This window comes from Lactuca serriola, chromosome 1 (genome assembly GCF_051521515.1).
Source record: "Lactuca serriola cultivar US96UC23 chromosome 1, Lser_US96UC23_V15, whole genome shotgun sequence".
Classification (NCBI taxonomy): domain Eukaryota; kingdom Viridiplantae; phylum Streptophyta; class Magnoliopsida; order Asterales; family Asteraceae; genus Lactuca; species Lactuca serriola.
Window position 1 is genome coordinate 1,375,699 of NC_136408.1, and position 12,473 is coordinate 1,388,171.

The following is a 12,473-nucleotide window of genomic DNA, read 5'->3' on the forward strand; positions in this document are numbered from 1 at the left end:
ACATCCAATCGACAACCATAAAGCCTAATTCAAAGTTAAAATCTTCAATTACAAATCATTGTGTTAATTTTATTGCGTATGATACAGACGTTATTGTACAGATATTTCATGGGTTTGGACATTAATTTCAACTCTAAAGAAAAAAATCCAGGGCATGTGTTATGTGAGGGTAGAATGGTCCCTTGCTAGAATATTGATATCCATAACTGATAACCCGGCCTACCACTCATTCCAAAACCTCCACCACTACTGCGACCACCATCAACACCGGCCACCATCATTGGCCACATGCGATGGTGCATGTCATGTCATAAGGCAAGCAAACAAGCACCACAACAAGGAGTCAGGAACACTAGAAACAAAGACTTGTGCCTTTCGAAACAGGTATAGAGGAGCCAATTGTTGTACTCAAAAGGTGGGGTGGGGTGCGACGGCTCCTTCACATGGGTTTGTGTCTTAATTTGTGAGGAATGTAACATGCATCAATGGTTGTCTTGCAGCATATATGCCAACATTTCCATGGCCACCACTTTAGTCTTTAGTCCTAACTAGCTACATGTATTAATTCAGATTACATACATATAACACCATATAATATATATATAAAAGCTTATTCTCCATTGACAAATGTCATACTATTAAACTCCTCATTAATATTATATATTACCTATCATGTCATTTGTCAACCTATTAATTATCAATTTCAAATTTTAAAATTTTCACTCTAATTACATTAAATTAATAATTCATTCTTTATTTTAAATTTCAAATTTTAAAATTTTTCATTCTAATTATATTAAATTAATAACATTAGATTAAAAAAGAAAATTAAATTAATTCAATTTATAAGGTGATATAAACTAACGTATTTATTTAAATCAATGATTATAATTTTATATAACTAAAAAAATATCTTTTAGATAATAATTTATTTAAAATAATTGATTAATAACTTTGATTTTTTAATATGAAAGTTTAATTAATTTTATAACTGTGGTTCTCACGGGTTATAAACTAGTATATTATACGGTGTTATATATATTAATGCAAAAAAATCTCATTATTTTAGAATTTTTTTTTTAATAAAATCCAAAAAGTTTTTTTAACAGAATAATCCAGATTATTTAACATTTTTTCCAAATGAACGAAAAAGTGATTTTTTATATTTAAACATCAATGAATACCACCAATATTGAAGTCAAATCAAAAGGTTAGATGATGAATATAAATTTAAATTGATCTCTATGTCATGTCTATTTTTTTAAACATTACTTTTCTTCCTATTTGTTGCATCAGCCACATGCATTTCACCATGTGATGTCTCTACAATTATCATCAAGTTAATTAACTAGCATAATCATCATTAGCAATGAAATGATCATTGACTACATTATTTTGAATATTGTTAGAAAAACGTTTACGTGATTTAATATTTATATGTCTTCGAGAGTATATATATATATATATATATATATATATATATATATATATATATATATATATATATATATATATATATATATATATATATATATATATATATAACCTTTTTGTTGAGGTAAAAACCAAAAAAAGTTCAAAGACTTTATGAATAAAACTTCTAATGCTATCATTTTATATGTATTTTTATAACGAGCTCTCATTCTTAAGTTGATCCGAATGAATTGTCTATATTATCATTTTTGGCCTTATTAAGACTTGTTACCTTTTAAGCATAAGAAATCAACAAAAATAAATAGTCTTATAAACAAATCATTCAACTCAACAATAAAGTTTATAACATGTTTTCAGAATCCTGAAATAAGATATTTACAAATGGTAAGATCGTAATTTTACTAATGACTAGTTTATATATATATATATATATATATATATATATATATATATATATATATATATATATATATATATATATATATATATATATATATATATATATAAACTAGTCATTAGTAAAATTACGATCTTACCATTTGTAAATATCTTATTTCAGGATTCTGAAAACATGTTATAAACTTTATTGTTGAGTTGAATGATTTGTTTATAAGACTATTTATTTTTGTTGATTTCTTATGCTTAATATATATATATATATATATATATATATATATATATATATATATATATATATAGGTAGAGGTTCATTTGAGACCATCTATATTTTGTGAGACATGAGGACCAAATCTTAGCTTTTGATCAAAACTTATCTTGTGGCTCATAAAAACGTGATTAACCCTAATTAATCTAATTGATTAGTTAATGGGGGGTAGATTAGTCACTAGGTTAAATTTTAGATGATCAGATCTGATTCAATGTTAGCGTTATCTTCATGTCATCAAGAAATCACTGGCTTCGATTCTTCTACCAAGATATTTGCTGGATCAACATTCATTGTTCTTCAATTCACTCTGGTCAATCTTTTATCTCCTTAATTCTTCTATTCTTTCAACCGATAATCAATTTGATTTGGACATTGATCAAACAATGCTAAATAATAGTTATTAAAGTTGCGATTTTTGTGCTTTTTGAGTTCATGTTCTTCATTCTTCTACATCTGCAATTGATAATCTGAGTGATTGAGGTTTATTTTCATCTATCGACACCAATAATTCATTACAAGATTGTTATCGATTTTAGCTCTGTGATCATCGATTTCATCCAAGGTAGAGGTTCAAGTGTTCAATCGATTTCTACTTATCTTCATCTTCAACATTTGCTAACGATCTTTCAAACCGTGATTTTTACTCTACATCACGATTTCATCAATTGATCAAGGTTTGAGTTTTCTTCGTTGCGTTTTCATTTCTTTCATTGTTACTTGCATATAACATGTTCAATTGTTAACCTTGTAACATGAACTGGTTGACTCATCAAGCTACTAGTCATTTCTCCAATTAATATATGTATAATTCATGATTTCAGCAATCAAACATCATATTGATTGATTGAAATCAATTATTGTTCTTGAGAAAATTCTCTTAAACTATACATGCATTCTATCTGTGTGATGGAATTCCTGAATGAATAAAGATTATGATGTATCACCTCCTCCTTTCCATAAATAAAGTCATCTTTAAGAATGAGTATACTTTCAAAATATGAGTTAGTATTGGAGTAAAATAATTCAATATTGACTAATCTTATTAAATTTACCTTAGTTTTGTTAAAATATGTCATTTTCTTTAAACACAGATGGTTAGAGATGTATTTTACCACACTTTTTTTCAATATGCTCTTGTTAACCTGTAGGAAATGGGTTGTACTAAAAAAATATTAGATGCTATTAAATAAATTATTGTTCTTCTAAAGCTAGTATATGTTAACAATGAGTTATTTTATGATTACTTTCTTAAACTATAAATACATTCTACATGTTTGATGAAAGTCCTAAATGAATAAAGAGTATGATGATATAAGAGTTCTCTAGGTATTTAAGTCAGGGTTCATGTTAAGGATAAAATAAGAGTATGAAATAAGATTCCTTTCAGGTACCTGAGTTAGAGTTTATGTTCATATAATATGATTATGATGTTCTAAATTAGGGCTTGCTTTAATGTACCCAGTCAATTATGATTGTTGTTAGTAATAGCTTATTGTATTTGATTGATGTTTGATATTCCAGTATTTCTAGTTTTTACATAATCTAGTATTAGATGTAACCTTTAATTAATATTAGAATGTTATGTGTGGTTAATGATTTTAGTTACTTAGTTGATTACATTTTTTTTATAATTATAATAAAATATTATGTTGGAGTGAAGTGTTTTTTCTAAATGTTAGTATGTTAAGTATTCTAGTTATTATGTTTTGAAAAATTTATTCCATCCGAAAAGGAATGTTAATGTGAGAATGTTATATAAGGATTTTTATGTGTATTATCCTATAATAACTAAATTTCACTTTCTGAAATCGTGATTCTTCTCAAATCTACAATTTTATTTTTTTTGTAGGTTTTTGATAATCATTCAAAGTTTAATAAGAAAACTGAATGGCAACAATAAATCCCAATATCAAAATATGAATGTCTTTTCTTTGGTAAGTCTTTAATGTCTATAGCTAGATTTTTCATCTTTAACATGGTTAAACTATCGCAATTGTAATGGCATCTTGAAACCATTCATTGTTTGGTTTGACATTCATTTTTGTAAATTTTATTTGTTAGATATGCTTATTACTTTTAGATGTTATTTTTTAAGTCTCAAGTTACTGCAAAAACTAAGGTTTCTATAAAAATTTAGGGTTTTGTGTGGCTAACCAATGATGAGTTTTTAAAATACTGATCTTGATCATAGTTGTTCACCAGTTGAATCCAATGGTCTAAATAACTCTAACTCTAGAATATTAATCAGACTATAATGTGTTTTTAGTTCATAATAATTATAATTTATGAGCATATAAACTCTTAACATTATGTTTTTACTGATACATTTCAAAAACTGCAAATTATTGTGATCTTCATCATATTGTTATACTTTACACAATACATTATTTTTATCAAAATAATTAAAAACCATTACTTGTACGTAATTTCATATTTTCTCATATTTATAATATAATTTGTAAATCATTATATAATGATAAATATTAATTGGATATTTTTTTGTAGGTCAACTTAATGATGTTGAAGAAGAATCACATTCAAACATTGAATTTATTTCAACTATTGGTTTTTTAGTTTGGATTCTAGATATACGACATGTAGAGATATGTAGTGTTATATTCTTTTTTTATTTTTGTTGAAATAATCAAGTAGTTTAATTTCATATATTTTATATATTATGTTATTACATGTCTAATATTATGATATTACATGTCTCATATTCTTGTTAATGTTTAATATTCTGAAATCAGATATAATATTCTAATATGATTACATAATATATTGAAATTATGCATTAAGGGTTAATATTTTGCTATTGTTATTGAATAAATATCGTCAATGTGTAATATACTTATATCAATATGTATTTAATTATTTTATTATTATAAAAAGATCGATAAGTTTAAAAAAAAAAAACAAATGCTTAATGTTTTATGTTAAGTATTCTATATATTCTGTTTTTATCAACCATTGTGTATTATTCTTATTGTTTCATATTTTAATATTGTGTTTGGAATTTGTAAACCAATATACAATGATAAATATTAATTGGATATTTCTTTTCGTAGCTCAAATTAATGATGTTGAATAAGAATATCATTCAATCATTGAATTCATTTTAGCTAATATGGTTATTCATTTTGAGGATTCTAGATATTCAACGTGCATAGATATAAAGTGTTATATTCTAGTTTAATATCAAAATATAATATTAGAATCTTATGTAATATAAGTTCATTTTATATGTTATGACACAATTTAGAATACTACATTTTAATATCAGAATATTCCATATAATTTCATAATATTAGAATATTTTACATATAACTTAGTTATCTTAGAACATTATGCATATTATTCTACATGAACAGACAAAGTACAAAATTAGTGTATTAGAATATTCTATATATATATATATATACGCATTAATTACGTCTTATTAACAGTACATATAAATTTAAACGAAATCATAATATTCAGAATAATCAACTTAAAACAAATCATATTTTGCAAATCAGAGTATTCTAATTATAATATTATACTTCTATTCATGTTAGTACTCAACCTATAGCATTATTCTACAAGAATATTTTATATATATGTACATTCACATGTATATTGTTCTTTTAGAATATTCTACTTCTATACATGTTAGTATCCAACCTATAACATTATTCTTTATGAATATAACTTATTAAAATATATCATAATAATTAGAATAATTAAATTAAAAATAAATCATAATAAGTATAATATCAAGTAATTAAATGAAACCCGAATATTCATAATAATCAACTTAAAACAAATCAACTTTACAAATTAGAATATTTTAATTTTAATATTATAGTTCTGTACATGTTACCACTCAAACTATAACATTATTTTGTAAAAATATTCTATATGTACATTCAACATATTTTATTCTTTCAAAATATTCTAATTTTATACATGTTAACAGTTAGTCTATAATATTACTATGTAGGAACAATCTATATGTATAAACAACATATATTATTTATTTTAGAACAATATACATGTACATTAGGACTAATCATATTTCCAACCATTCCATTAAACAGTCATCATATAATCAACCATACCAAATGATTTACAAAACATTAAGCAATCATTAATATCTAATTTATTATTAAAAACATAACAAAAGAAAATGTTTTCATGTTACATAACCATATTTCCATACTTTCAAATTTGTAACAATTCTATTTTTCACTCGTTTCCCGTGCATCTCTTGCTTCAATTATTTATTTCATCAACCTACATCAACAAAATCAAAATTATTGACTTGGTTGCCAGCTTCAGCTTTCAACCATTTCCATGTTCCTTGTTTCTGAGTTTCTTTAACTCCAACCCGCTTTTTTTCATTTTCTGACTTATTGGTACCTGAAAACATAGTACCTGAAAATAAGTCATTGAACTTCTTTGTCATACTTTTGTTCTATTGTCATTTGGAAACATAGATACATAATTAGAAATAATTTCTTCCGTATTCTCTATTCTAACTAAAAATATTTTGAACACATTTTCAAACATTTTTCATATTCCTGAAAAGTAAATATAACTTAGAATATCAAATGAAATTACAATACGTAGAAAAAATAATCATTTATGAAGTAACGTATAATTTATCATATCAAAATACATAGAATATCAAGAATGAACCATAAGCATGTCATATTATAATACATAGAATTAAAGAAAACAGCAACATACTTTAACTTTGATACAAATATAGACAATATATTATAACTATATAATATTTTTCTAACTAATTAATTTTATTATATAGTATATGAAATTTATGATAAAGTTCAAACTGTTGCAACATTCTAAAACATGTAAAATTAGAATACCTATAATTTCCTAAAATATAATCTATGAACCATAAGCATGTCATATCAAAATACTATTTATCTTATCATAATACATAGATTATCAAGAATGAACCATATGAATTTAATATTAGAATACATAGAGTTATGTAAAATAACAACATACTTTAATTTTGATACTAATATAGACATTGTTTTATAACTATATTTGGTTTTTTAACTACTCAATTTTATTATATATTATACAAAATTTATAATAAAGTTCAAATTGTTGCAACATTCCAAAACATGTACAATCAGAATACCTAGAATTTCCTAGAATATAATCTATGAACAATAAGCATGTCATATCAAAATGGCTACAATTATAGAAAACAACAACATGATTTACTCTTGCTATTAATATAAATATTGTACTTTACTTTTTACCCGTTATAACAACGTACTTTTATTGATTAACCAATATAATAAATATATAGAACTTCTATAAAATGATCACACGTGTTACATTAATGTTAACACAAACATTCCATAGGATTGGCGTTATAAACTATAAACCTGTATTATATACTATAAAAAATGATAAACAATTAGACTTCAATGTGTAAAAAACCCTATATCATTTAAATAAAATCAACAAAAAATCAAGTTATGAAGTACATATGGTTTATCTTATTAGAATACCTAGCATAAAAATTATGAAACCATAAGATTGTTATATCATAATACTTAAAATTACATAAAATAGTAACATACTTTACTCTTGCTATTAATATAGACATTGTACTTTACTTTTTAGCCATTATGGCAACAAACTTTCATTTATTAACCAATATAACCAATATGTAACTTGAATCTTTGTAAAATGATCACATGTGTTCAATTACATATTGTTATTATCAGTAAAAATATGAGTTGAATTCTCCACCTGTGATTTATCTAAGGTTAACTAGGTACTCACATTCAGTATGAGAATGACATGAGGAATGCACAAAAAATAAATAGAATATATATTGAATGTTATACCATTCTTTTTTATTTGCTATTTTTGAGTTTTAATGATAACTTAAAACCTATAATCAGAATACTTTCTAGTTACATGTAGAGTTAACATCTAGATGAAAATCTCTTTATGATTTCATATATTCTAGATATATCACACACTTAAATGTGGGTTTAAGTGATAGGTTGTATGATACTTTATTCCATTACATAGTGATTTTTGACTAAAAACTATATTATAATTAGAACTCTTAGATTTAAAAAATATCTAAAGATGAATATATTAACTCAAAATCACATGCAGCGATAAAGTTAATGATTATAATACATTAACTCAAAATCACACATAAAGATAAAATCATGAAGAAAATATAGTAGTATGTGTTACCTGGAATAACTCTAGATGCAAAATTTGAATCTGATTATGTAGAATGAGCCATTTGTTGGACTAAACTCCTTCGGTTTCTTTGATTCATGAATTGTTGATCATTGAAGCCTTGATTTGGTTTCAAGTTAAGAATCACAAGGTTGAAAATCTGACCGGTACCCAAACTAGAAAACCAATTCTTTTCATAATATTACACATCTCAAAATGGCTAGAATATGTGTATAAAGCTTTGCAAAATACATGCAACACAATATTTCAAGATTTTTGTTATCCATAAAACCTATGTTCCAAAGTGAATATTCCACCAACCCTTGTTGCAGTAATCAATTCCATTGCTACAGTAAACAATTTCATAAATTAGAACAAATACAATAACACTAGTATTATTTTAACAATAAAAATCAAACTTTAATATAAATACTATGTTTTTACAAGTGATTCAAACTTAATCCATGGATTCATAGAAAACAGAATTGTATAAAAAACAAACTAAAAGACATATTAGTTTTATCTTACCTCATTGTGTTGAACAATCCGTTTTTGATGATCCTAATCAGAATCGCTAGCTTCATAATCAGAATCAAAATCTAAAATCTAACCCGAAAGGGATCAATTTGATTTTTTTGAATCAGGTGAAGATTTTTAAATCGGTTTCATAGGGCTTTTCTCGAGAGTTTTGGGAAGGTGATTTTTATCAGAAACAAATGTATTCTCGATCGAGCTTAGGTACATACGAGTTTAGGGTTTTCTCTAGAGATTGAGTTTTTATCGAGAGATTTCAGAAACAAAATGTAATCTTGAACAGCATTTGGATCGAAAATCGCTTAAGATTGACGAAACCACGATGTATTATCAAAGATTTGTCGAGCAAAATGGAATCGGGAGGGATGTTTTTAGCATTTCATCGTGAAGAGTTCTTGGGGAGGATGATGAATTTTAGGTAGAATGAGAATAAGGAGCTCGAATCAGATGATCATTCTAGATTTATGATTAATCTGAAACAAATTTGTGAAGGAAGCAGAAGATGTCGATGATCGAGATTTGGAACAAATGGGTTTTAGTGTTCGCATCTATGGTTTTTAGGAAGAACACCGAGTGTTTTTGTGTGCTGAGCGAAAAAGAATGCAAAATTCCATTCCTGCCCCTCCGTGTCTTGATCTAATCCCAAAGTTCCATTAATTTACAAAAATGTCACCGCCTATTTTATGGTTTAATCAAAATTAATATCAGCACTTGATTATTCAAGATGAGTGGTCAAGATTTGGTCTTCCCGTCTCACAAAATGTAGTGGTCTCACATGAACCTAACCCTATACATATATATATATATATATATATATATATATATATATATATATATATATATATATATATATATATATATATATAGGTATAAAAATGGATGATACTTATAGTTAATTTTTTTGTGTAATTACTTAAACATTCTGGCAAAATACGTTTTGTTCTTGATCACGCCTCTTAGTAATCTCCATACACATTCAAATCTAAATTCCATATAATTTAACTACAAATTGTTTTTTAGATAAATAATAAATAAAATAAATAAATTTGAAAGAAAGAGCTTACCTTGTTCTTAGTTGCAACTAACTCCTTTTTTATACCGCCTAAAATAGCCAAATATGTAAACAAGCATTAGAAAATAGTAACATACTTATATAAACATATGCATATGCTTCTTGGTATGCATGTGAATATGCATATGCATGTGAATATGAATATTTCATATACTTATTGTTATGCATATGCATATATTAGCATAATCATATGTATTTAATTACCTTATGTATATACTAATTCTTATGCATATGCATATGGACATACTTATTGTTATGTATATGCATATGCATATGTCATATATTTATTCTTATACATACTTGTATTCATATACTTATTTATATGCATACGTATATGCATATACTTATAAATATATTCATATACATATGCATATATACTTATTTTTATGCATATGCATATACTTATTCATATGAATATTATAACACCCCATTTTTACTATAGTTGTAGATTGTAATAAAATATGAAATAAATAAATAAATAAATAAATATATATATATATATATATATATATATATATATATATATATATATTACTCTTAAGCAAAAATAATCATCATATACACATTAAAAACGTCGATATGAATTATGTAGACATATAGAAAGCATAAATCCAATATCGTATAAAGAGTTATGTTTCTTCGAAGGTTTGCAATAAAATTGATACAGCTTAGCATATCGTAAAAGGTAAAATTTAGATAAACTACCTTTTTAGCCTGAGTAATCTAAACAAAAGTCATAGTAGTCGTTAAACCGAGAGTGTGGATATAAAGGATGTCTAAATCTGACTTCATTAGAAGAAGTTGTGATTTTCTAAAATTCAGCGCACCTGTGTGCGCACTGATATCGAATTTTAGAACGGTTGATTATTATCCAAATTAATCTAAATGAGAATTGAAGATCTCGTTTATAGGAATTCATCATTATAAAGACAGTCGAAAACAGACGTCGGATGAGAGAGTTATGTATTTTATATGGATTTTAATAGCCTAAGCCCATGCTAAATAATAAAGTCAAAGTTAGCCAACAGAGTCTAAACACTACTAGAAAACAGGGCTTTAAGGACACGCAATTTATGACACGCATTGATTTAAGATACGTAAAAGTGGGTATCGTTGAAAAAACGTCATCTCTAATAAAATTTAAAGGATTTAGGTGACGCATTTTCGCGTGACCTAGAATTAGGTGTCGTTTTATAATTTTTTAAGGTGAATGCGCGCCTCCTTTAGTAGCAACGAGCGGGAATGAAAATTCTAAAAATTATAAATGGCCGCCTTCCTTTTTCTTCCCGCCTTCCTTTTTGTCCCCCATTTTGTTTCCCTCTTTTCCCTTAATGCCCTAAGAATGATTCTTTACGCCGCCTCCCTCAAACATCATCAGTGACTCAACCAACATCACCCTCACTTAATTTTCTAAACCCACGATAGATTAATTTTCTTCCGGCTTCCTTCTCCTTTACATTCACAGCCGTCTATTCAAATGAATCTCCATAAAACCCTTAAATACTCTATTAGTGGAAGACGAAGTACTCATTGATTCTTAATCGATCGAAGCAGAAATCAGTTTATTGGATCTTCATTTTGGCTCAGAATATCTCAGAATCGGTTGTTAGGATCTTCCTCATCCTCTGGTTTCGGTCTCTTAGATTCATGTTTTGTTCTCTTCGATTCGTGGTATGTAACTTTTGGTACTCCTTCTTCGATTCATCGTTAATGGTAAAAATCTAACGCCTTCTCAATTTGTGTGAGTTGTGATGGAGAATGGAGATAAATCACTACTATCGATTCTCAGAATGTTCGTAAACACCACGAAACCTAAAACGGCGGTCCCCGGTTTTGCTCGTTTGCCCATCCGTTCATCTGCTGCTACACTACTTCCCTACTTCCACGCCGGCCAGCGCCCGACGGTTTGCTCACTATCACGTACGTTATTTCTTAACTATCTATCATATTTGAAAACATTTTTTACCGTACAAATCAAGTCTGGATATTGAAGATATCATTTATTGTGTGTGCCCCTTCCATCCCATTTCCATAAATGCAAAATTAAACCCTGTTATATGTGTTGTTGAAGAGTAATCTGGACAGTGAGAAAACCAAAAGACCTGGAATTACTAGCAACCGCTGTTGTCTTCATTGTATGTGCAAAACAGGAACAGTCAAAGATTAACAGATGGTATAAGATGTAAGTACATGAATAAAAAAACAAGGATGGTTTTACAATTAAGGGGTCTGGTTGCTTGTTTCCAATATTCTTTTTAGTATTGTAAGACAACTCCTACTTGGGTTTGATAAACTGTTTTGATTTAAGATGGCCTATAAACATGAATTTCATTGTAACAGGTGTTATTAATACAAGGAGCTCATAAGAAACTGATAGAAGATCAGCATGAGTTTGGAGATCCTTCTAAAAGGAGATATGTACTACGGTAATGTCAAGGGAATGATTCCTCATGGTAAGGGTAAATACACATGGTCCGATGGTACAGTTTATGAGGATAGTTGGAAAAAAGGAAAAATTATTACTAACTTATATAACTT